The sequence below is a fragment of the Cervus canadensis genome, chromosome 10, assembly GCF_019320065.1.
Source record: "Cervus canadensis isolate Bull #8, Minnesota chromosome 10, ASM1932006v1, whole genome shotgun sequence".
Lineage (NCBI taxonomy): Eukaryota > Metazoa > Chordata > Mammalia > Artiodactyla > Cervidae > Cervus > Cervus canadensis.
Window position 1 is genome coordinate 81,834,067 of NC_057395.1, and position 27,011 is coordinate 81,861,077.

At 43.7% G+C, this 27,011-nt stretch overlaps 1 pseudogene; it reads right to left on the bottom strand.

Annotated features, from left to right (window-relative positions):
* Window positions 1-27: 27 nt before the first annotated feature.
* On the bottom strand, window positions 28-21,101 carry LOC122448954 (annotated as a pseudogene).
* Between the last annotated feature and the right edge of the window lie 5,910 nt (window positions 21,102-27,011).

The window sequence follows — 27,011 nt, forward strand, 5'->3', positions numbered from 1 at the left end:
GCTAAGGTGTGGTTCGTTGGTCATGACTCACTCACACTCCCTACAAACATAGGGCTTCTCCCCTGTGTGTGTCCTCTGGTATCTGATGAGGGCGGACTTCCGACTGAAGGTTTGCCTACACTCCCCGCAAACATGGGGCTTCTCCCCTGTGTGTGTCCTCTGGTGCGTGATGAGGATGGACTTCTGACTGAAGCTTCGCCCACACTCCCCGCAAACATAGGGCTTCTCCCCTGTGTGTGTCCTCTGGTGTCTGATGAGGGCGGACTTCTGACTGAAGCTTCGCCCACACTCCCCGCAAACATGGGGCTTCTCCCCTGTGTGTGTCCTCTGGTGCGTGATGAGGACGGACTTCTGACTGAAGCTTCGCCCACACTCCCTACAAACATAGGGCTTCTCCCCTGTGTGTGTCCTCTGGTGTATGATGAAATCTGACTTCTGATTGAAGCTTCGCCCACACTCCCCGCAAACATAGGGCTTCTCCCCTGTGTGTGTCCTCTGGTGTCTGATGAAATCTGACTTCTGACTGAAGCTTCGCCCACACTCCCCGCAAACATAGGGCTTCTCCCCTGTGTGTGTCCTCTCGTGTGTGCTGAGACTTGACCTCTCCTTGGAGCCTTGCCCACACTCTCGGTACATGACTCTCATATTCCCTGAGACCCCTGCCCCCGTGAGCAATGGGCCTGTGTCCTCTGGATTCAGTTTCTGGCTTGTGCTGGGCTCGTCTTTCATTCTCTCATGCACCCCAGAACCCCCCATTTGTCCTCCGGGTGAGTAGGCAGAGACCCTTGAAATCCTCTTCAGCCTTACGCTTTTCAGCAAAGGTTGGGGCCTGTCCTTGGCCTCCTGACCCTCAGGTTTGTCGCTTGGGCTGTGTGGATCTGAATATCGCTGATTTTGATTGCCTGGGCAGGGATCCTCTGGTTGGAGGAGGTCTCTTTCAGATGGTCTCAGGGGGGTCTGAGAGGGGTGACTGCGTTGGGTGTGTTGGCTGAGGAATTTCTGACTGGAGAAGGCCAGAGAGCAGGAGGCACATGGGTGGATCTTGGGCTTCGGTTCTGCTGAAAGAGGAAGCTTTTGGTCAGGTAGCTGGTTTGCCTCGGTCAGGCCCTCCCCACTAATCATCTAAGTGTTGACAGTGCACGATTTGTCTCCCATCGAGTGTGTCTTTATAGTCCACTTTTCCATTCCACTCTTATTCTCTACATCTACAGAAATCCAGGAAGTTGGTGTCAGGGGCCTTTTCTACATATCACCCAGATAGGGACCTTCCAGCAGCATCAGAGGCAGCATCTCTCGTGAGAGGTGGATCTGCAGGGACTTTCCCTGCGTGTAAGTATCGGAAAAGTCACGTCACAGTAGCCACAGATATTTACCCTACTGAGGGATAAGACTTGATGACTTAGGTGGAATCTCCTGAGTGGCTCCCTCTGAGGGGCAAGGGTCTGTTAAGTTAGGAGTACCTGGCCTGGAGCTCTCTGCATATGGGAGGCAGCACAGTGGGTGGTTACAGCAGGTGTGGGTAAATCTGACTTTGTGGCTCCTTGCTCAAAGAGCAGCCTTTGTGCTGATCTCTGCAGGACGTGGGTTTGAGACTGGATGAGACCCAGCGGCCCAGGTCTCACTGACTACAGGTCTCTGACTCCTGCTGCCCAAACAGGTTCACAAATTGCTCCTGTCTCAATTTCCCATAAATCATAAAATGAAGGCATATCCTTTCTCAAGCCTCACTAGTATTCATACCTCATTTATTTCATTCAGGCTTAGTCCATTTAACATGCACTAGGAAGCCCTGTTTAAAAATACATCTCCAGCCAGATTCTTCACACCCTCATCCCAAGCATCTTCGGCCAGCCCACTCACCCCTCATGTCTAGCAATGAACTGACCTCTGAGGGGACTCCCCGCTCATGTCTCGTCCCCAAAATGAACCAAAGCATCGTCTTAGCACAGAGAACATGCCGCTTGCAGCAGAAAGCCGCGCGGTTGTTCTGTGTTACCCAGGAGGACCCCTGGGGCCTGCACGTGGACACAGGCCCTGAGGATTCCGTGTCCCGTCCAGCCTCCTTCTCTCCCTCTGTGCTTCCTCCTGCGACCCCTGGCATGGCCTCTCTTTCCAGCCCTGGGTCTGAGGCACTGGCTGCTCCCCTGCTTGGAATCCTTCCCCACGGGTGTTATCTCTGCAGAGACCCTGCCCCACCGTCCTGCACCACACCCCACCCTCTGCTCACGCTGACCCGAGGCACGTTCCCTGCGCTGGTTTTCCTCAGAGCTCCAGCCCCTGTCTGGTGTGAAGCCCCTGCTGACCCAGGGCAGTGGTTCTGTCTGTTTCGGTGCGTGGAGCCCTGTCTGGCACAGAGTGTGAACTCACATGACAACAAACTGGAACAGTAACTGAATGCACATCACTGCACATGTGTGCACCCCAATGTTCATCGCAGCACTGTTTATAATAGCCAGGACATGGAAGCAACCTAGATGCCCATCAGCAGACGAATGGATAAGGAAGCTGTGGTACATATACACCATGGAATATTAGTCAGCCATTAAGAAGAATTCATCTGAATCAGTTCTAATGAGATGGATGAAACTGGAGCCCATTATACAGAGTGAAGTAAGCCAGAAAGATAAATACCATTACAGCATACTAACACATATATATGGAATTTAGAGAGATGGTAATGATAACCCTATATGCAAAGCAGAAAAAGAGACACAGATGTACAGAACAGAATTTTGGACTCTGTGGGAGAAGGCGAGGGTGGGATGTTTCAAAAGAACAACATCGAAACATGTTTATTATCTAGGGTGAAACAGATCACCAGCCCAGGCTGGATGCATGAGACAAGTGCTCGGGCAGGGTGCACTAGGAAGACCCAGAGGGAACGGTAGAGAGTGAGGTGGGAGGGAGGATCGGGATGGGGAATACATGTAAATCCATGGCTAATTCAGGTCAATGTATGACAAAACCCACTACAATATTGTAAACTAATTAGCCTCCAATTAATAAAAGTAAATGAAATAAATAAACAAATGTAAAAAATACTAATGACTAAGGAATTCCATTTACTTTCTTTAAATAGGCAGATGTCATTCATAAATTTCCTAGTGTGACTCTTTAAATATCTTTGTCCTATAAATATTTTAAAATAAAATGTCTTTATTTTAGTGGAAAAAAAAAAAAAGAAATGGGAGGGAATAAGGAAGAAAGAGGTAAAGGGCAGAGAGCTGGTAGGTGCTAGAAAACTTGCGTTTTGCTTCTAAGGCTTTCAGAAGAAGGTGATGTTACATAGATTTTTGCATGAAATATTAAAAATTAGAACTAGCATTTTTAATATAATAATTTTTCCTAACAATCATATGACAAGAATCAAATTCTGAGGCATTTTAATTGCAACTCTACTGACTTTACACTGGATTGTCCTCTGCTTCGAAATCGGACCACGGAGGCTCCCAGGATGGGGTGGGGTGCTGGAAGAGGGCTGACACTCACCTCTCCCGGCCGCGAGCTCACTCTTCCCCCGGCTGTCCCGCTTGATGCCAAGGTCCTGACCATACTCGTCCCCATACCAGACCAGCAGCTCACAGTCCGGCCTGACCACCTGGCAGGTTCGGTAGAAGATCTGCCCGTGATACTGGAAGGCCACAGGTTCTGCTCCTCGTCGTCCCGGGCACAGTTCACATACCTGGGGGCGAGGCCGGGAAGGGGAAAGAAATCTCAGGTGGTGAGTGCCCTCCACTCTCCCACCATGCCCAGCTCCTTGCCTTCCGCCTCTGAGGCCGCCCCTCATGTGGACCTTCTGTTCACACCTTCGGCCAGGCCATGTGAATTCCCATGCTTTTCTCTCCTTACCTAATTAGCCATTTTCCAAAGCGCAGTTCCAGTCTCGTCTCCACCTGGACTGTCCTTGAGGCTGGTGACCTCCAGCTCCTCTAAACTCTGAATTAAGTTCCCTTTCATCCACAGGACTTGGTGCTCCTTGGCTAACACGCAGCCCTCAGCACTCACCCCAGCCTGCCTTCTCTCGCGAGGCTTTCTCCCATCTCCCCACGTGTATCCAGGGTCCTATTCGCTTGCCCACCCTCTCCCACAGAAACTTCGATATAGCTTGAGACACGGAACAGTAATAGTTTGTTCACTGTCTGCCTGCCCTGATGAAAGGAGAGGCCCTCAGAGAATCGCCCTGCTCAGGACCATCCTGCCCCTCATTCCTTCTGAGGCCTCAGGGCCCACTTCTCACTGGAACCAAGCCTGAGGAGGTTGTTGCCCACAAAGAGTCAAGGTCTCCTGTGTTAGGTTATCCTGGCGCTGTGTAGTTACTCAAAGATAGAAAAACTAAGGTTACTGTTCCTAAAATCAATTGGCTAATGTCTGTCTGCAGTATGTTCTCCAAAAGGACATGGGTTGTGTGATCTGCTTCAGTAACGAAGTTCACTGTTTAAACTGAAACATGAAGTGCGTGGTAAGTGTCCTTTAAGTGAGTTAAAGTGTCCCTGGTGAATCTAGACTCCTCAAGTTGTTTTCAAGTCCACCAGTTTTGTTCAGCATATAGACTTGTATCTTGACGGCACATGCCATATTTTTATTTCCTTCTTTCTAGTGTCTTTTGAAATGAAAGAGCATGATATGGAGGGAAAAGAGGAAGGAAGATGTGAAAGCTGTTGAGGGAGCCGGGTTGAGAAGGAAAGGGGCGTGGGATAGAGGGAGTCTCAATGTCTCCACACTGCAGACTCACTGCACTCACCTCATCCAGTTGGCCCAAGACGTGTCCTTTCCATCCACATACTCGTAGCAGTTCCTCCCTTTGGTGATCTGAGTGTCAGAGAAAGAGTTACAAGCTTTCCTCTTTCTTTTATTTTTTCTTGGTAGGAAGATATAGAAGAGCTATTTCCCTCTGTAGTCATTGGTGCTTTTCAGCCTTCATGGATTCACCTGCCAGTCAGACCACACGGTAAGCCCCTTACTCATCATTCCAAGTCTGATTCCTTTGCTCATTGAAGGCAAGGGCTCCACAAGGGAGGAGTCACTTCTGTGTGTCTGTACTACTGTGTTCCCACCTCTGCTCTGACCTTTAGATAGATGTCCTCTGCGTCTCTACACTCTGGTCCCACCTCTCCTCTGACATTTAGATAGAAGTCCTGAGTGTCTGTATACTGTGGTCCCACCTCTCCTCTGACCTTTAGATAGAGGTCCTGAGTGTCTGTTCACTGTGGTCCCACCTCTCCTCTGACCTTTAGATAGAGGTCCTGAGTGTCTGTGGTCCCACCTCTCCTCTGACTGTGATCCCACCTCTCCTCTGACCTTTAGATAGAGGTCCTGAGTGTCTGTACACTGTGGTCCCACCTCTCCTCTGACCTTTAGATAGAGGTCCTAAGTGTCTGTACACTGTGATCCCACCTCTCCTCTGACATTTAGATAGAGGTCCTGAGTGTCTCTACACTGTGGTCCTACCTCTCCTCTGACATTTAGATAGAGGTCCTGCGTGTCTGTACACTGTGGTCCCACCTCTCCTCTGACATTTAGATAGAGGTCCTGCGTGTCTGTACACTGTGGTCCCACCTCTCCTCTGACCTTTAGAGGGAAGTCCTCTGTTGACGCCCAGTCCACACAGTACACAGGGCTGACTGTGTCATTGCCGACCATGTTATCACCATGTGGGTACTCGCATGTAGACATGAAGTACCCCCCACCACGTACAAGTGATTAGAGCCCAGAGGACAGAGAAACGGGCACTTCTCACCAGCCAGGCGTATCCACTCTTGGCGGCCTCTTCATCGTCTGTGATCTGGCCCTCGTAGGGGCCAAAGTGCAGGCCCAGCGGCAGATCGGACGCCTCGTTCCACACTCCAAGCCCAGCGTCAGGGATGCCCGACAGTCTGATGCTTAACCCAGGGGGCAGCGTGAGGGCTGAGCGGTTGGCATGCCCCTTTTCCACTGCACAGTCCTTTACAAAGGTTGGGGGCCCATGGGCTGCACAGCTGTCGATGAAGAAGTTCTGACACTCCTCACAATCTGGAGGTGAGAACAGGGATGAGAGGAGGTATAGTGATGTTGCTGGTCATAACGACCTCCTCGAAAGAACTGGGGCACTCATGGTGTTAGGGGAAGCACACTGATTGAGACTGCCCACCCTGGTCAGGCACCATAGTAACCATTTGCGTGAGTTGTTTTATGACAGGAGATCCTGATAAGGAATACGGAACTAATAAGCCAATGCCAACCAGAAGAGTTCGGGCAAGATCAAAAGGAGACACCGCATGTCTGTCCACTTCCCAGAATCCCTCTCGCTAGCATCCACCTTGGCTGAGGGGTGTGTCAGCCACCAGGGAAGACTCCGAATTAAAATGATTCACCAAAGACCACCCGGAAAATAATCCCATCACCATAAAACCTGAGACTGTGAGCCACGAGGCAGAGCAGTTCTCCTGGGTTCCCTTACCTCCTGCTCTCCGCCCAGGTGCCCTTTCCCAACAAAATCTCTTGCTTTGTTAGCATGTGTCTCCTCAGACAATTCATTTCCGAGTGTTAGACAAGAGCCCAGTTTTGGGCCCTGGAAGGGGTCCCCCTTCTTGCAACAAATGGTGATTCTGGTGGGACTCTTCTTCGCTGAGACTGATATCCTGACCACTTGGGGCACTCAGGGGCCAGCTTGCATGCCAATGGGCCAGACCCAGCAGCTGCAACTGGGACCTTTTTGTCCCTGGTCTTCTCCTGATGCGGACAACTGGCCAGAGTGCCCCGACCGGTAAGGAACAAGGGACTTTGTTGACCTCTCCCCTTCCCTCTCTCTTTCCTCTCCCTAGCCCTTTCTATCCTTCCCGATTTTCTAGTCCCCCGGTCCTGGACGCAGCAATCTGGTTGAAGGGCCTAGCTTGAGCTGAGGATTGGAGACCTATCACCTCCTCTTGGCAGAGAACTCGAATTTTCTGGTCTGGTTTCTGGTAGGGCCGGGTTCCAGTCCTCCCTTTTCTGGAAGCCCAGGGAAAAGTCCTGTAACGCCTGGGTGTCTGTAGGTGGCAGGAGACGTCTGTAAGGCCACCCCTTTTGTCCCCCTTTCCCGCCTCCTCCTCCTCCTTCTTTCAACCTGGCTTCCTTTCCTCCTTTTGAAATCTTTGAAGACATCTGAAGTTTTGTGTCTCTATGGAAGGTTTTCTGAGAGACTGTATTCTTGTATTTAAGGGAGTGTCTGATGAGGACTGCCAGGTTTGTATGTGTGTGTTTTAACTCTGTTCTGTGTTGTGATTTGTGATGGCCATTTTGCTTTGTCTGGCCACCATATAGACCTGCTGCCATTTTGTTAGAACTTGATTTTCTTTCCCTGTGCCTTGAGACCAGGGCTCTCAGGAACACTTATCTAGACCATCTCTAACCCCTGAGACTGAGAAAGAAAGGAAGAAAGCCTTTAAAAGTGTTATTTATTTCAACTTTTTTATAAACTAGTAAATTTTATATTGTAATATCTAATTCATGACCAAACTTAGAAAATGAAGCTAGATCTTGCACTGTGTCTGTCTAAATATGTTTTAGTATGTCTTTGTCTCTGGGTAATATTTTTTAGGTTAATTTGTAAATTAGCTCTATTTAATTGGCTTAAAAAAAGGTAAGTGCTTACAAATCAAATAATTCTAAATTAAACAATAAATTCCAGGTTTAGGTGAACTGGGAAATATTCAGTACTAAATACCTGATATTAATGTTTGTTTGTTGACCTATCTAATATAGACATGTCTTAGAGTAATTAACATCAAGTAGAATATTTTCATTGTACCTAGGTTTAATATAAGTTAAATATTATGCCTGTTACAAGTTTGTCAACAAGGAAATTACCTCGAGTGAAAAAACTTCTAAAAAATGTAAATGAGGTATGAGTTTGTATATAAACTCTATTAAGAATAATTATTCTTTAAAAATATCTGTCTACAATAGTCTCCCCAGATTGGCGTCACTTGAATTTCTAAGGGTTGTGCTAAACTAAGTATTGGAAGTCTATTAAATAATTATGTCATTTCCAAATGAAATAAGATTTTGAAACAGTTACTATTAAACACTGATTTCCTTTTACAGAAAAGCTAAAGAGATTTGGGACTATAAATTAATAATGTTTGATGCCATCCTAAAATGTTTTAAGAAAGCAAGGGTTTTAGAAATTATCACTGGTATTTATGCTCACCAATCTATAAAATGCTAATATAAAAGTTAGCTCTTGGTTGCTAAAGGAAAGCAGGAAGTGTGTTTTCAGTAAAAAAGTATGAAAAAATACTAAAAAGAGTTATGCATGATCAGAATTTTCTAAAATTGGATTACAATTAGTTAGATAAATGGATTTTGTTAGGAATGACAGGGTCATAAGAAAACTGGTTAGAGCCACTTAGGTCCAAGATGGCAGAGCTGACTTTCACTAGACCTTGAGCCTTGGTATTTGCGCCCATTGTGACATATCAACAAGCTAAATGATACACCCATCAACATTGACTAAATCTGACCAAATGTTCTAAACGCTTTTAACTGATCTTTTCAATAAAACTTCCTAGATCGAATTCTTTTGAAGTTCCTTTGACCTCTAGCTAACTTTGGGGTGCTTCAGAGGGCCCCTGAAACATCCCAAAGAGAGATATTAAACTGCGTTTATTTGGTTGGTTAAATTACATGAAAAAGATTATCAAATGAGTAATAAATCTGCTCATGTTATAATGTATGATAAAATTACTAATACAGATATCCTAGAAATTATATGGAGTTCTTAACATTTTGATATGTCTTGGTGTTCTAATTAGAAACCTGATGACTTCAGAAAAGTTAACAAAGGACTGAATGAACCAGCGAATATGCTTATAACTTATGGTTTCTATCTAAAAAAATTACAGGTTTGAATCTTGTGTTTTCCGGGAGTAAGGAAAACCTTCCTCTCAAACTAATTATGAAAATAATTTGGTAAAATTATACGTTATGAACAAAACAATTATACGTTATGAACAAAACAATTATATTTTCTCTCTATCTGACTCCTCCAGAAATTTGGAACTCTTAGGTTTCCAGTAAGTTTATCAAATGAGCTAGGAAGGTTATCTCACTAACAGGTAGAAAAATCTCAAGGAATTTTTGAGACCTTAAAAAGGGAAGAGTTCACCTAGATTTGTTAGACAAAATCTGTGATAAGCCTTTGGTGTGAGTTTCCCAGCCCTGTTTTATAGTAAAAGTTCAGTCTGAGATTCTATAAATGTTTCAGCAAAATAAAAAGTCTATAAACAATTATGGTTATATAAATCATTAGACCAAAATTAGTGAGAACAGACCTGTTTTGCAAACAAACTAGCCTTAATTTGGTTATGTTTGATAAAAATGAGGGTAACTTTAGGAAAAAAAAATAGATATTTCAAAAAATGTTAAATCTCAGTTAATGGAGGTCTGCATGTAGTAAGACTCATTTCTTAGATAGTTCTTTGCTGTTATGTGATATTAATGTAAAATTTAATTGAATTCTTAAAGAACACCCTAAGTTTGTTTCTGAAGCTTATCTCAGTAATCTATCTTTGGATGAAGATCAGATGTCTCATGACCTGCAACCAGGACTAGAAAAAGACATAATTTAGGAGACTGTCTCCAACCTGGATAGAAGGGCTTTTTATCAGGTACTCTTAACTAGCTCATGCACAATGAAACTGAAGGAAAATTAACTCTTAGATTAATTCCCACTTCCAAAGGCCCCTACACTGGATTGGTCTATAGAGAAGACAGCTGACCTGATCTCACCTTCAAATGATGCTCAAACAGGAAAAACTACACTACACCAGGATGAAAAGACAACTACATTAGAGGTAGGCAGCTTGCCCAAGATGCTGGATCTGCTTCGTATGATCATTTATAATGTTTTCTTGACTTCTTATACCTTTGCATATAAATCAAATGCTTTTCTTTCATAGGCCTGATCCTATGCTAGTTTTAGATATCAATCCGATTGTTGGGTTTGTGGCCAATTACCTGTATCTAATTCTGGGTTACCTTGGTAAATTTCTCTACTATAAGACTCTAACTGGTTGGCCCTGTAAAAATTTACTTAAAAAAAAAATTATAGTCATATTCAGGTCACTGTGATGCTACTAGACGGGATCCCCTCACTGGGCCAATTAATAATGCCTGCTCTGACTCTGGCCATAAATTTGAGCTTTTTTCTATCACTCAGGCTTAATCAGAGCAACAAGAAAAGTTTCAGCAAAAAAAAAAAAAAAAAAAAAAAATCTCCCACAATTATGAGAAGGATTTATATAGATAACACCATGCTATGGTAATTTAGGTTTAAAGTCTCCTCTGTGTTGGAAACAATTAAATCATACTAAGGATAATCTGTCTAGTAACACTAAAAAACTGGGCTATGTGCCTTATAGACGGTGGTGCCAATGTATAATTTCCCTGAAAGATAAAGATTTGTACAGAGTAGACTAAGTCAGACGACCTGAGTTACACTGGGCTATGTGCCTTATAGATGGTGGTGCCAATGGATAATTTCCGTGCAAGATAAAGATTCGTGCAGAGTAGACTAAGTCAGACGACCTGGGATATACTGGGCTACATCTAATGGAAGCTCTTAAGTCTTACTTGTGACTTTACTAATACTGCTGGCTATGCTCTTTGTATTTCACCTGTTTTACAAAACTGCTGTTTCTTACACTGCCAAATGTGTGACTGAGGCCTCTGATAAAATAATATATAGTTCCCTATGAGATCGATGATGATAACAGTGTAACTCTAGATATGAAAAAAAGCAACAAGAGGGAATGTCTTCCTGGACCAAGAGGCTAGTAAGACAGGTGGTCCAGAGAATTTTGGATACTGTTTAATGGCCTAGTCCAGTAACAGCACATTGAGTGGCCTGTCAACAAAATCTTTGCCAAACCTGAAAATGGACATTCTCAGCACCATGGGATAAAATGGTCATGAAATGCCCCCCTCAAAATCATGGTCAAGTTTATGAGCAAAAAGGGGCTCTGCCAACTGAAGATTGACACTTGCCACTACATCTACAGAGATTAAATCACGGCCTGTGCAACTGCTGACTTTCAACAGCCCTGAAAGGAGTTCAGGGTGAAAATCAGGAATGAGGCACTCGGTGCTCTGAAAAAAACTGGCAGAACAGGCCTTCAGATAGTTAGATATTTTCAAGAGATTTTATGAGTCCCAATTCTTGCATCTTCTCATACCTAGAGAAACACTGACGTCAGTAATGGTGCCATCTGCTTTGGCTATTAAGGAAAAATTTACAACTAAAAGTCGAAATAGAGTACTCAGCTATGGTTCAGACATCCTGGAAAATAACCAGGTGTTACTATGGGTGTAATTTCAGATTAGACGTTATATTGCTAAACACTTGACTTTTCTGAGTCGTGTCAGGCTTAGATGCCACCATTCTCAAAACAATGTCTGCTGGATGCTAATAACTTCTACCTTACTTTTTATAAAACTAGACAACTGGCCACCTGGCTAAAAGTCTCCATGAAGTGCCAGGACTAGACTGGGTTTCAGGCCTATTCTTAAAAAAAAGAGATTTATTTTGTCTATTAAAATTCCAGTTATCCCTCCTCCAGCTACTACTAATTGGGTCTGTTACAACAAAATGGCAGACCAAGAGATTGAGATTTTAATCATACAAGGCTCAGATCTAGGACTTAGAACTCAGGAATACTTCCAATTCAGTGTCTCTTCTCCAAGCTGAGGCAGTCCTATGCCCCATTTTGACAAAAACTTATCACAGTCATAGTTGCCCTGTTCCCTAAATTAAAACTGAGCAGGACTCTGTGGGTGGTGACTCTGAAGTACAGATCTGCTGTGTGTTCCCCATTTCTTATCTGTAAGATATAGGCTTCATTCAGCCTCCTTGACCTTCCCTGAGTTCCAAAGGGTGGATTCAAACGATTGCAAATCAGGGAAGGGAGAGAATACAGAAACAGGAGAAACAATCAAATGGTGGTACAGCCTTGAGACAGGGTCCTGGTTCCTACTCAAAGAAATACGCATAACAATGTCTTTTGAGTTCTTCTACAGGACTGGAGCCACCACCCAGGTGGAAGATGGTAACTTCAGACTAAACACAAGATTCCTGGAGCACAGCTCTGTTCCTTCACCACCAGCCAAGCAAAAAAAAAAAAAGTCACAAACCCTGCAGCCCTCACTCCAAATGTTGCCTCCTATTTCTGGGGACCAGTGATGACCATCCTGTAAGGTCTCCTGTTTGGCCCCTGTCTATTTCATCTCTGAGAGGCGCCAACAGTTTCAAACTAAATTGCTGTTATTACAAGAGTAAAAGCTGGTTTCAGATATAGAACACCCCAACTTAGATCAGGTAGAGAGAGACTTCTGCTCTGCTAGGCAGGCCCATGCCCAGGCACAGCAGGAAAAATTTACAGAAGAAAGAGACCTCCGCCCCAATTCCCAAGAAGCATCTTGAGTATAAAGTCTCTCAGGGGGGAGTTGTTAGGGGAAGCACACTGATTGAAACTGCCCACCCTGGCCAGGCACCATAGTAACCATTTGCATGAGTTGTTTTATGACAGGAGATCCTGATAAGGAATACAGAACTAATAAGCCACCACCAACCGGAAGAGTTCGGGAAAGGTCAAAAGGAGACACCGCATGTCTGTCCACTTCCCAGAATCCCTCTCGCTAGCATCCATCCTGGCTGAGAGATTCGTGTGCCACCAGGAAAGACTCTGAATTAAAATGATTTGCCAAAGACCACCCGGAAAATAATCCCATCACCATAAAACCTGAGACTGTGAGCCACGAGGCAGAGCAGTTCTCCTGGGTTCTCTTACCTACTGCTCTCCACCCGGGAGCCCTTCCCAATAAAATCTCTCGCTTTGTCAGCATGTGTCTCCTCGGACAATTCATTTCCGAGTGTTACACAAGAGCCCAGTTTTGGGCCCTGGAAGGGGTCCCCCTTCCTGCAACAATGGCATTTGGCCTCGATCCTGCACCCCAAGTCATAGTGGAAGGGGATGGCCGGGGGACCAAATGGTGAGGTGAGGTTAGTGGACCAAGGCCTCATAGCCCCTTCTCCGTGAGCGGGCCAGCGGGGTCACTCACAGAGGTAGTCGTCATCCTGGGGCTCGCTGACCTCTTGGTACACGTGACCCTTTCTTTCTCGCAGACTGTACCTCTTCACTCCAGTCTCCTTTTCTCTGAGTTCTAAGATGGAGAACAGAAGCTAAGAAGGCTGGTGGGGTCTGGAGAATTAGTCCCTGTTTTATCAGAAAGTGTGAGATCTCCTACCTGTCCATCTATACATTTTGCTAAAACTTTCTTACGTGTATTTTTCAAACTTTTACTTTCGTAATTTTATGCTTTATTGTTCCATTATTTATTTCTTGGCCACGCTGCATGGCTTGTGGATCTTAGTTCCCTGACCAGGAATGGAACCCACACCTCCTGCAGTGGAAGTGTGAAGCCTTAACCACTTCACCACCAGGAAGTCCCTTCTCTATACTTTTTTTAATTTACCTTTAACTACTGGTTCAGGAGACTGAGGCTCCACTGACCACAGATGCCCAGTTCAGTGATAGCTTCCTGCACTTCCCGTTAGTAGGCTTAACTTCCGAACCTTCTTACTTAGGAAATAGTTCACCGACACATCTACTCAGAAAATATATGTTAAGGGCACATGACACGTAAGGCACTGAGCAGAGGTCTGGGCATAAACACTAACAAAGCTCGGTTCCCATTATCACAGCTGGATTTATTGAACTACTTTTAGGTGTCAGATTTTGCATTTAATGTAAGGCTTTCAAGCACTGTATGAGTTATGTATCCTTATCTTCACTTTACAGACAGCAATCAGGACTTCCGAAAATGTATAAGATTTTCCCAAGGCCCCAGTGACAACTTCATGTCTCAGATCAGTCCAGCTTGAACCCCCGCTTACCCAAAGTCCATGCCACACACCTAGGCCATACTTATTAGTTTTTTCTACAGGGATTATAGGAACTAATTAGAGGAACTCCCCAAATTTTCTCTTACCGACTTTTTGTCTGGGTTGCTGTCCAGGGGTCCTTGCTTTTCTGTGATGGGGCACTGGTTTCTGAGCCTGCTTGGAGCCACTTGTTTTCAGCAATTTTGCTGCTCCCGGCAATTCCTTCAAACTAGATTCCTTACTTAATGGTTCCCTGGACATTCTCTTCCATGTGAGTAAAAGACAACATGCAGTTCTTTAGTTCTTTAGGACTTTATGAAGTGTTTTCACATGCATGACTTTAGTTAATACTTTGACAATTCTTGGAAATACCTGATTTGGCGGGGGGCGGGGGGGGGGGTCTGAACACTGGACTGTAACAAAAGGACCTAGGTGGATAGTGAATCAAAACTAGAATTCATATCTTAAGGTTCTTCCCCTGCAATTTTCTGCATAAAAGTGAGAGCAAGGCAGGGAGAATAGCTGGAGGCCAGGGAAAAAGAGGCTAAGGGCTCGTAGAGAGATCCGGGGGGTTTCTATTAATTAGTGGTCCTTTGATGGATGAGGAAGTATGGAAAATTACAGAGGGGACAAACCACATCTAGAAAATAAGGTGACAATGCAAGGAGATTAAGAAGAGAAAAGACGATCGGCAGAAACACATTTAGACAATAAAGAAAATGAGGTGAAAGTTGCAGGTTGCCATGTCCTACAGACAATGTTTGGAATTAAAGTAGCGGGTCTCATCAGTTCTCCTTGAACAAGGCTGTATGACTAGCTGGTTCTACTCATTTTCCTGATCCATTCATTGGTATATAGGCTAATTCTTAATATTATAGTGGACATGAAATTTAATAACCTTCACCAAATTGTTGTGTGAGCTATTTAATACAGTAAGAACGTGAGCGTACATCCCTGGTATCAATTTATTCCCTAAACTGCATCTATATTTGAAGCCTAGCTCACAGATACTATCTTCAGCATCCTTTGACCATTCTACTCCTAGATGAATGCTTAAATGTGGAGTCACTCATTCACAAAACATTCAGGGTCCCTCAGGGGCTTTGAGCTGGGCCTGGACTTCTGAGAATGAATGGGTGTGGGCTAGTCTCTCAAAGCTCACAACACAGGGGCAGGCTAAACACATGATTCCAAACAGGAGAGTTGCCTATTAGAGCTCAGAGGAGGAGCTGTTACTCCTCCTGCAAGAATGAGCATTTGAAATGATGCCCAGATGATGAGTTTCTACTCAAAATCAGGTAATCTATGTGAAGTCCTTCTGTTATTTTCTTATTTGTTGCTTTTCACTCATAAACCTGAGGTTCTCAGGGTTGCGAGTTGCTTCCTCTTATTGGAGTGGGAGGCTCTGAGGTAGGGATCCTGTCTCCTTCTTCATCTTGGACTGTCCACTCTACAAACTGCCCAACATGTCCTTAAGCTTCTCTTAGTCAGATGTCTTAGCATATCCCTCCCTAGCACAGCACAAAAGAACTGAGGTTGAAAGCATCTCTCAGATGAATGATATAAAGATGTATGAATAAGCTTCATAGAACCATGGAAGTTTTAATCAGTTTGTAAGGGGTTTAGAGAAAGTGCTTTGGTTTAGATTGCACTACCAGTGATACTGTGATCTCAGGCCTATAATCAAACTTTTTTACCTCATTTTTTGAATCTATAATGGTGATAGCTATACCTACTTATAGGTACTGTAGGATTGATTTAAGGTTTATGTAAGTTTATTCACATATAATGCTTAAAGTCTGAAATATTATGAAAATAATGTAACAACAGAACCGCCTACTACTGCTGTTGTTCTTACTAACTGTAAAGGTGGTGATGATATCAGACAGTGTGCTAAAGATCCAGGACAGGAAGGCAGCCGTCTCCAGGATCTCTGTGTTTCCTCCTATTCTCACCTGTGACTGGATCCATGAGGAGGATATTTTGGCAACAGGATTTGGGAAATACTCACCTTCTGGTGTTTACTGTGCTTCACTCTGAAGGCCATCGAGGAAGGTTTACCTAAAAAATGATGAGAATCAGTGTTTTGGTTGGGAAATGTTTCCAAACTCTGGGAAATCTAATTAAGGATACATAATTCTAAGCCAGAGAGTGACAAAGACAATGATTACAAAAGAAGGAATGGAAGATGCTTTCTGTATCATCAACTTCTGTGTTTCCACTGGGAGCATTACATAATTTTCTTAAAATTAAAAAAAAAAAAAATGAAACTTCATCTGTGCCTCATCTGATGTTCCGTAGAGTATCTAATAAATTTACTAGTCGTTCATGACAATAGTACTCAACAATGTAGAAATAGGAGGAAGTGACTGCAATATAATAAATGTCATATATTGAAAGTCTACCTCTAACATCATAGTCATCAGTGAAAAAGATCAAGAAAAAAAGGCAAGGATGCCTGTTATCAACATTTCTGTTCACCATAATATTAGAAGTCCTAGCCAGGGTTTTAGGTTAGAAATGGAAACAAAAGGCTTCCATTTGGAAAGAAAGAAGTAAAATTATGTCTATTCACAGGGGCATGGTTTTATGTGCAGAAAAATCTTTAAATCCACACACACAAAAATCCTGCACAGAAAGTTGCATGGTACAAAATCAACATTCAAATATCTTTCCATGCATGAAGAATGACCATTCCACAAAGGAAAATAAGAAAACAACCCTTTTATTGTTTATTTTTTTAAGCTACAGTCAAGAGTTAAATTTAAAAAAAAATATTCATTTTTATTTATTTGTTTGTGCCAGGTCTTTGTTGTGGCATGTGGGATCTAGTTCCCTGACTAGGGACTGAACCCAACTTCTCTGCACTGGGAGTGTGGAGTCTTAGACACTGGACAAAGAATCTTGTTTGTAATAGCATTGAAAAAAATGAAGTAATTAGGAATAAACTTAAGGAGATGAAAGACTTTCATGTTGAAAACTACAAAGTATTGCAGAAAGGAATCTGACATAAATAAATAGATAGGTGTCTCGTGTTTATGGATTTGGAGGCTTAATATTATTAAGCTGTTCATACTACCCAAAGCAATTTAAAGATTCAAAGCAATTCCTAATAAAATCCGCATGGAATATTTTTCAGGTATAGAAAATCCATCCAACGGTTAACACGGAATCTCAGAGCACCCCAAATAGGCAAAGAATCATAGAAAGAACAGCAAAGCTGGAGGCCTATGATTTTAGAACATACTACAAAGGTACAGGAACAAAAAGACTGTGGATTTGGCAAAAAATGTGTGCTTAGTCACTCAGTCTTCTTGACTTTTTATGACCTTTTGGACTGTAGCCCACCAGGCTCCTCTGTCCAGGGGATTTCTCAGGCAAGAATACTGGACAGGGTTGCCATTTCCTTCTCCAGGGGATCTTCTTAACCCATGGATTGAACCCGCATCTCCTGTGTCTCCTGCACTGAAGGCAGATTCTTCACCTGCTGAGCCACTGAGGAAGCTGGCTGGCATAAAGACAGATATGTCAATCAATGGAACAGTATAGACAGCCAGAAATAAACTCTTGGATTCATGGTCTAATGATCTTCATCTAGGGTGTCAAGATAATGGGGAAAGTTTAATCCCTGTAATGAATGGTGCTGGGGAAACAAAATAACCATATGCAAAATAATGAACATCTTACATCTTGAAGAAAAATCAACTCAGAATGGATTAAAGACCTAAATGCAAGACTTGATAAGACTCTTAGAAGAAAACAAGGGTAAAGCTTCATGACACTGAATCAGCAGTGATTTCTTAGATATGGTACCAGGTGCACAAGTATTAGTAACAAAGTACAAATAGACAAATGAGATTAATCTTAAAATCTCTGTGCAGCAAAGGACACTGAACAGTGTTGAAAATTTCACCTACAGGATGGTAGAAAATATTTGTAAAATATGCATCTGATAAGGGGTTACTAAGCATACACCAGTATGAAGGCTACCTATAAGCCAGGAAGAGAAACTGACTGACCATGATGGCACCTTGATATCAAATTTCCATGTTCCAGCATTGTAAGAAAACAAATTTGTGTGGTTTAAGGAATGCAGTCTGTTTTGTTATGGCAGTGTGAGGTGACTAACCGTGAGAGAAGGAATTGAATAGACATTTCTCCAGAGAAAATACACAAATGGCCAACAAACATATGAAAAGATGCTCAATATTACTAATCAATAGGGAAATACAAACTGAAACCTTCTGTGATGGGCAATATGTATAAGAAGACAATAGCAAGTTTGGTAAGGATATGGATAAATTGGAACCCTTATACACTACAGTTGGCAATGTAAAATGTTGCAAGCTTTCTAGAAAACAGTCTGGAGTTTCCACAGAAAATTAGAACTGCTATATGATCTAGCAATCCCACTCAAGAGTGTGTTTCCATAAAGAATTGAAAGCAAGATATTGACTAAATAGTGGGCACATGTATGGTCACTGCTGCATTATTCCCAATGGGCAAGATGTGTAAGCAATCTAAATGTTCATTGGTGGATAAAAGATAAAGATTATATATAAGATATATGTTATAGCTATTACATCCACATGCACACAACGGAATGTTTTGAGGCCTTAAAAAAGAATTCTGTCATATGCTGCGTCATGGATGGGCCTTGATGATATTATACTAAGTGAAATGAACCAATCAAAAAAGACAAATATTGCCCGATTCCACTTCTATGAGGTGTCTAAATTAATCAAATCCATGGAAACAGAAAATACAACCGTGGTTGCCAAGGGCTGTGAGGAGGAAGGATTGGAGAATTGTTACTCAGTGGGTTAGGGCTTCAGTCACGCAAGATGTAACATTTCTACAGATTTGTGGTACAGCAATGTGGATATATATCCCCGGTGTCTCAGTGGTAAAAAATCCACCTGCAATGCAGGAGATGCAACAGATGCAGGCCCAATCCCTGGGTTGGGAAGATCACCTGGAGGAGGAGATGGCAACCCACTCCAGGATTCTTGCCTAGAGAATCCCATGGACAGAGGAGCCTGGTGGGCTACAGTCTATGGGTACGCAGAGTCAGACATGACTGAAAGATTAGCACTATGGCCACTAACACTAATGTGCACATAGTTAGCAACAGTGTGCTATACACTCAGAAATTGTTGAAAAGGTAAATAAAGACATGCAGGCGTATGGTGCACCGAGGCATATGTATTCCCTGTGAAGAATCTCTCCTTATGTCAAAACCTTTGCAGACAACCAAATGTTTGGTTTTCATGTCCATTTCCCTAGTTTTAATAGCCTCAGGGAACAGAGGGACTTCCCTGGTGCACAGTGGATGAGAATCTGCCTGCCAATGAAGAGGACACAGGTTTGATGGCTGGTCCAGGAAGATTCCACTTTCTGCGGGGCAACTAAGCCTGTGTGTCCCAAACTACAGAGCCTGCACATGCTCTGCAATGAGAAGACACTCACTGCAACCAGAGAAACCCATGGACAGCAACAAAGACCCAGTGCAGCCAAACCTAAATAAATAATTTTTAAAAATCTGGGAGAACAGAAATCCACAGATGGAGAATCATAGAACTATCTAAATTGTTTTCTCCAGTCTAGGCAGATTAACTCTTCTAAACTCTTTGAGCAGCTGAAGAGGAAGTGAGTGCTCACTTATATTTTATAAAAAGTGTACTTCATTTTATTTACCTGATGCCATCTCTGGTCAGTGAAATGTGGGAAAGATCATGGAGAATAAATAGTTCTCTCCAATCCTTTCCCAGAATCAAAATATAGAATTAGTTTAACATTAGGGTAAGAAGATCATGGGTTTTGTTTTATATACATACATAAATAATGTATCTTAATATAATATGTTAATTATATCCTTTGCAAAGAGATTTAATCCAATAAACAATGAGATTAGTATTAAATCTGTTTGGTGAATTTATTTCTAAGGTTTCTTTAACTGCCTTTCACTAAGAATGTTTAGCAAAATTAATTCTTTTTTAAAAAGAATGATAAATTTTAACCATAAAACTTTTGAGAATTACACTGGAAAACCTATACATTCATCTTCATTCAGGCTTATGTAAATATTTGGCCACAACCACTTCAGAATGCTGAAATTTATGTTTTCCTTGCTAATGGCTGAGATGAAGTTGAGACCTAAGCCCAGGCTGCTTTCAGGAAGACACCTCCAAATCCTCCTGGCCTCTCACCTTCCTGCCTTGGTGTCCATTCTTCATCAGAATCTTCAGTGTCATCTACCTGAGGTTTGATGACCTGTCTGCGGTTATGCATGAAATCCGGTCAAGTGGCTCTGAAACCTGGAAACAAGCAAAATATTTGTCCTAAGAAGGAGAAACAAAGCACAGAAGCAATGGAAAGTGTCACAAAGTAAGGGAATCAGTGGGATGGGCTGGGGGAATCTAGAATAATGCAAGAGGGTCAACCTCCCGCTGGTACAGAACTGTAAACATTTCCTCCAGTTTAGTCTCCACAGAAAAGGGAACTGTGAGCAGATGAAGCCACCTAAGAGCGGGCCAAGTGAACACTGAGGGTGAAGACCTGCTTCATGTCTCCCAGGCTCACAGGCACCCAGCACTTCCTCTTACCTATAGCAATCAGCGCTTCGTAGTTTCTTTTCACATTCCTATATCGAATTTTTTCCCATTCTCCCATCTCTTCCCATTGTTCCTTGGAGAAGTATACGGAGATGTCTTTGAAAGCATCTTTGGCCTAAGGAACATAATAGATTTCATCAGTGATTTACTAATCTAAGTTAGACCTTAGAGCTGGGCCTTCTCCTCCACCTTTTGTGCAGGGAGTAGCCTGAAGCTACTTGATGGTCTGTGTGAGACAGGGATGAAGACTTTCCTTCCCGACTGTGTCCTGCTTACCTGAACAAACACTGAGCATTTTCCTAACTCTCCCTGGACTCTGAGCAGTTGACGAAGCTAGTGTCCTGTTTTGTCCCACTTCACCCCCCCATCTCAGACAGGACCAGGCATTCCCATCCTGTGTACAGTCACAGGGAAGTTCACTCAGCTGCCCAGGCAAGCAGTCTGTGGTGCTTCAGGGGCCAGCGCCGTGTCCTTCCTATAGAGCTGGCTTAGAGCCCAGCTTTGCCGCCTCCACCTCTCACCGTAGGCTTCCACTCTGTTCTCCCGGCATCTCCCTCAGTGCTCTCCTCTGGAGACCTGTTCGGCCTCATGGCCATTGGAGTGCTCAAGGCCAAGGTGCCTGTGGAAGAAGAAGGTGCTGAGATAGCCCAGACCAGTGTCCAGAGCCTGGTCTGTCTGCCTTGGGTGGAGTGTCCAGGGCAGGAAGGTGAGGGGAAAGTCAGGGTGAGGGTATTGGTGGGATGGATGGATCCTGACTAGATATGACAGATCAGCCTAATGCGAACTAGATTTGGTTTCTTTGGTTCCCCTACAATTCAGCCCCTCTGAGGGAAGGCACTGGGAGGGAAGTGTCTGTGGGTGACGGAGGGATTCTTGAGGAGACCCGGAAACCCCTAACTGCTGGACTGGGGTCAGGCTGAAATTAGGGCTCTGTTCCAGTGCAGCAGAGGGAATGTTTCTCCAATAAGGGTTTTGAGGATCTCCTCCTGGACACTCAGAAAAATCGGGGCATAACGTAGGTCCTACGTCTAAGGGAGAAGTCGCTCGGCTTGAGGAGATCTGGGTCCCACGGGCTGAAGTAACTAGGGTCCTCAGACAGAGGGGACTGGGGATCTTTTGGCTGATGTAGAATGTGCAGGGTGAGAAACCTTGGGATCTGTGAGGCTGAGGAAATCGGGGGTTTCTTATTAAGGGACTTTAAGTCTCTGACAGGCAGGACAATTAGGGTCTTGAGGAGGAAGTTTTAAGAGCTCCCAGGCGGAGGGATTCAGGGTCTGTGAGGTTGAGGAAATTTGGTATCTCTGCGGGTGGTATTTTTAGGGTGCCTCAGGCTGAGGGGAACTGGGGTTAATCTAGGTATTTGAGGGTCGCAGCACTAGGGGATTCGCAGTTTCTCTGGGTGGAAGGGACTTGTAATCCCTGAAGCTGACGAGACCAAGCCCCCTTCAGAATAGGACTCAGGTTACTCAAAGTTGACAGGATTTCGGACCTCCCACCCTGGAATTTGAAGCCATCAGGCTAAGGGTTTATGAGGGCTGGGCAGGGCGCGTTCCCGTCAGCCTCCCCGCTGTCCTGCCGCGCTGCCCACCGTGTCCCCAGGAGAGCTAGAGGTTAAGCGAAGTCCAGTCCTTCTGAGCTGAGGTGAAGTGAAGGGCCAGCAGCCGGCCTGTACCCTGTCAGGCACAAGCGACCAATCTGCGTTGTGACTGAGGCAGTCTGGCCAATAGGCGCCCGGAGGGTGCGGAGCTCGATGGAGGCTCCGCCCCACCGCTCGGGGATTGGCTGCTCTGTGGGTGTGTCTGTCAAGCCTCCAGTGCGCAAGCGCAGTTTGGCTGGTTTGTTTGTTTTCATGCATGACCTCTTAGGCCTGGATCCTCAAGCGGCGGGTGGTCCTCAGACTGAATGTTTCTTTCCAGTGCCCTCAACTGGTATATCGGCTCCACCAGACTGTAACCGTGCTCCCGGAGTTTATCCTAGGAACACCTGTGCCCTACCTTATCAAATCCAGTTTAGTCAAGAACTCTTATGTGGTGAGTACTGCATTATTCAAGGGAAACGGTGTAATTAACTGCATTCTGATGAGACACAAGATAAACACCGTGTGGTCAAAGATTTAAACACAACGCATGGAATAAGGATGTTAGAAAAAACTTGGAGGATTTTTAACCCTAAAGTAGAAGTGGCACTGATGAGCCATCTGTATATTTAATGTAGGTATGAGAAGCCTTCAGAAATGAGGTATAAATAAAACCTCAAAGCCTTGCAAGTGTTTTCTGTAAGCCGAGGCATCGATCTGGAGGACTGTGGATCCACTGAGCTGAGTTTGCTTGACACCTACTGGCTTCACAAGATAAAATGGGGACACTGTTTCTGGCCCTTAGGTAGCTTTGCTCACAGAAAATTAATGTGATTTCTATGTATTGGAAGCAAAGCGACTGACTGTAGAATTAGTGTCAAGTGGTGTTTGGGAGTCTGGATGGAGAAATGTTACCAGAAAAGCGAGTTTACCTCTTGGTGGGTGTAGAGCCAGAAGGTGCAACCCAGCCAAAGCTCATGGGAAGGAAAAGTGTATTACTTGCAGAACTGTGGAGAACACCATGGAGCTTTCCAGAGCAGTGTCTCTGTAAACCACAAAGTTGGGTAAGCTTTAATCTATGAGTACAGGCATGTTCCGGCTTCTGTGATGACTCAGATGGTCAACAATCTCTGCATAGCAGAAGACCCGGGTTCAACCCATAAGTGTGGAAGATCCCAAGAGGAGGGCGGGGCAGTCCACTCCAGGATTCTTGCCTGGAGAATCCCATGGACAGAGGAGGCTGGTGGTCCATGGGGTTGCAAAGATTCAGACATGAGTGAATGACTAACAGTTTAACTTACAGGCATCTTCATTAAGGGTCTTGGGCTGTGGGAGACTCCAAGCTTCAGTTGATTGAAGTCTTGAGAGTCAGAACCAGTCATCATCAGCATCCCTTACATTCCAGCTGGTCTGGTATACATATAGATATCTATTCTTGATATAGATATAGATATCTATTCTTCTTCATATTCTTTCCCCTTATCAGTTCAATTCAGTCTCTGAATCACGTCTGACTCTTTGCAGCCCCATGGATTGTAGCACGCCAGGCCTACCTGTCTATTTGTAACTCCCGGAGTTTACCCAAACTCGTGTCCATTGAGTCGGTGATGCCATCCAACCATCTCATCCTCTGTTGTCCCCTTCCTCCTGCCCTCAATCTTTCTCAGCATCAGGGTACTTTGAAATGAGTCAGCACTTCACATCAGGTGGCCAAAGCATTGGACTTTCAGCTTCAACATCAGTCTTTCCAATGAACACTCAGGTCTGATTTCATTTAGAATGGACTGGTTGGATCCCCTTGCAGTCCAAGGGACTCTCGAGTCTTCTCCAACACCACAGTTCAAAAGCATCCATTCTTCAGCACTCAGTTTTCTTTATATTCCAACTATCCCATCCATACATGACCACTGGAAAAAACATTGCCTAGACTAGACAGACCTTTGTTAGCAAATAACATCTCTGCTTTTTAATATACTGTCTAGGTTGGTAATAACTTTTCTTCCAAGTAGTAAGTGTCTTTTAATTTCATGGCTGCAGTCACCATCTGCAGTGATTTGGGAGCCCCCCAAAATAAAGTCAGCCACTGTTTCCCCATCTATTTGCCATGAAGTGATGGGACCAGATGCCATGATCTTAGTTTTCTGAATGTTGAGCTTTAAGCCAACATTTTCATTCTCTTCTTTCACTTTCATCAGGAGGCTCTTTAGTTCTTCTTCACTTTCTTCCATAAGGGTTGTGCCATCTGCATTGCTGATATTTCTCCCAGCAATCTTGAATTTAGCTTGTGCTTCATCCAGCGTGGTATTTCTCATGATGTACTCTGCATAGAAGTAAATAAGCAGGGTTACAATATATAGCCTTGATATGCTCCTTTCCCAATTTGGAACCAGTCTGCTGTTCCATGTCTGGTTCTGACTGTTGCTTCTTGACCTGCATACAGATTTCTCAAGAGGCAGGTCAGGTGGCCTGGTAGTCCCATCTTTTGGGAATTTTCCACAGTTTATTGTGACCCACACAGTCAAAGGCTTTGGCATAGTCTATAAAGCAGAAATAGATTTTTTTCTGGAACTCTCTTGCTTTTTCAATGATCCAGTGGATGTTGGCAACTTGATCTCTGGTTTCTCTGCCTTTTCTAAAACCAGCTTGAAGATCTGGATGTTCACAGTTCACGTATTGTTCAAGCCTGGCTTGGAGAATTTTGAGCATCATTTTGCTAGTGTATGAGATGAGTGCAATTGTACAGTAGTTTGAGCAATCTTTGGCATTGCCTTTCTTCGGGATTGGAATGAAAACTGACCTTTTCCAGTCCTATGGCCACTGCTGAGTTTTCTAAATTTGCTGAAAGATTGAGTGCAGCACTTTCACAGCATCATCTTTTAGGATCTGAAATAGCTCAACTGGAATTCCATCACCTCTACTAGCTTTGTTTGTAGTGATGTCTCCTAAGGCTCACTTGACTTCACATTCCAGGATGTCTGGCTCTAGATGAGTGATCACACCATTGTGATTATCTGGTTCATGAAGATCTTTTTTGTACAGTTCTTCTGTGTTTTCTTGCCACCCCTTCTTAATATCTTCTGCTTCTGTTAAGTCCATACCATTTCTGTCCTTTACTGAGCCCATCTTTGTGTGAAATGTTCTCATAAGCATAAGTTTTAAGGTTGCTATTGCAGGGAATGGCCACAAGGCGTCAGGGCTTTTTCATGCCCAGTTGTGACTACCTTGAAAGTGAAAACTTTCAAGTTTTAACTCAAGACTGTAATTCAATATGGAATGTAGCTGAAGAAACACCCAAAAGCTTGTGTGTTCTTTCTGAACATTCTTATTTATTTATTTTAATAATTTTTTTTTATTTAGTGGCAGTGCCATGTGGCATGTGGGATTTTTAGTTCCCCAACCAAGTGTCAAACCGTTGCCCCCTGCATTTGAAGCACAGAATCTTAACCACTGAACTGCAGGGAAGTCCCCCTAAGCATTATTTTTTTTTAAAGTAACCTTTATTTCATATTGTAGTAACATTGATATACCATGTGTTGTTGGTGGCAGGTGAACCAAATGTATTTTCTTTTTGGTTGTTGTTCAGTTGCAGAGTCAGGTCTTTTTGTAGGAGCATTCCCTTTTCTACAGACCCTGTTATACTGGTAAGACATCCATTTGTATATACATAAGTGTACATAAATGTAAATATCTAGGTTCATAGACATGTAAATGTCCAGTTAGAGATATAAATGTCTAGGTACGTAGACATACAAATGTTTATGTGCATAGAAATATACATTCTAGGTACATAGATATATAAATACCTAGGTTCATAGAGACATAAATATCTATATACTTAAATATATAAATATATATGTACCTATAGACATAACTATCTATGGAAAACAGAAAAAGAGACACAGATGTACAGAACAGACTTTTTGACTCTGTGGGAGAAGGCGAGGGTGGGATGTTTTGAGAGAACAGCATCGAAACATGTATATTATCTAGGGTGAAACAGATCACCAGCCCAGGTTGGATGCATGAGACAAGTGCTCGGGCCTGGTGCACTGGGAAGACCCAGAGGGATCGGGTAGAGTGGGAGGCGGGAGTGGGGATCGGGATGGGGAATACATGTAAATCCATGGCTGATTCATTGCGGGGAGCGGCTTGAAAGAGCTGACTCTGGGAGCTGCCTTGATTGATTGTCGAGGGTCTGTTCGCAGACATAGCTCTCTGTCCCGCCACCCCTCTGAAATTTACTATCCAAGTTAACTCCTAACAGACCATTAGTGAGCCTTGAATGCACACAAGGTGCAGATAGATGGCTTTGCATGACTGCCCTTAAGATAAGTAGGATGCCTTTGGCGCCAGGAGAGAGCTCTGGTGATTGTTATCTTAAAGATGATGTACATGGAGAAGAATTTTTTTTGGGATGCCTCTCTTCTTGGTTTAGTATATATGTAACCCTGAGAAATAAAGAATCATCGTTGACTGCAGCGATCCTCTCGACCCCATCTGTTCTGTCTCCTTATTTCTTAGCCTAAAGGAACGCGTCGTGTTGCTCGCTGAAATCTTCCGGCTGGCCCGGCAAGTGGCGCCCAACGTGGGGCTCGACAAAAGTTCCTTGCGGCCGCTGCCCGTTGAAACTATTAAGGTAAGTAAGAGTGTATATACTTGTATATTGAGGGGCAGAAAAAAATATTGTCGAGAGTATAAACCATGGGACAAGATAATAGTCGTCAGTTGTTTGTACATATGTTACAGATAATGTTGAAGGATCGGGGAATGCAGGTTACTAAAACAAAATTGCAGACTTTTCTTAGTTTTGTTGAGGAAGTATGTCCCTGGTTTCCACAGGAAGGGACTATGAGTTTAGAGATATGGAAAAAGATAGGGAAACAGATTCAAACATATTATACTCTCCACGGACCTAATAAGGTTC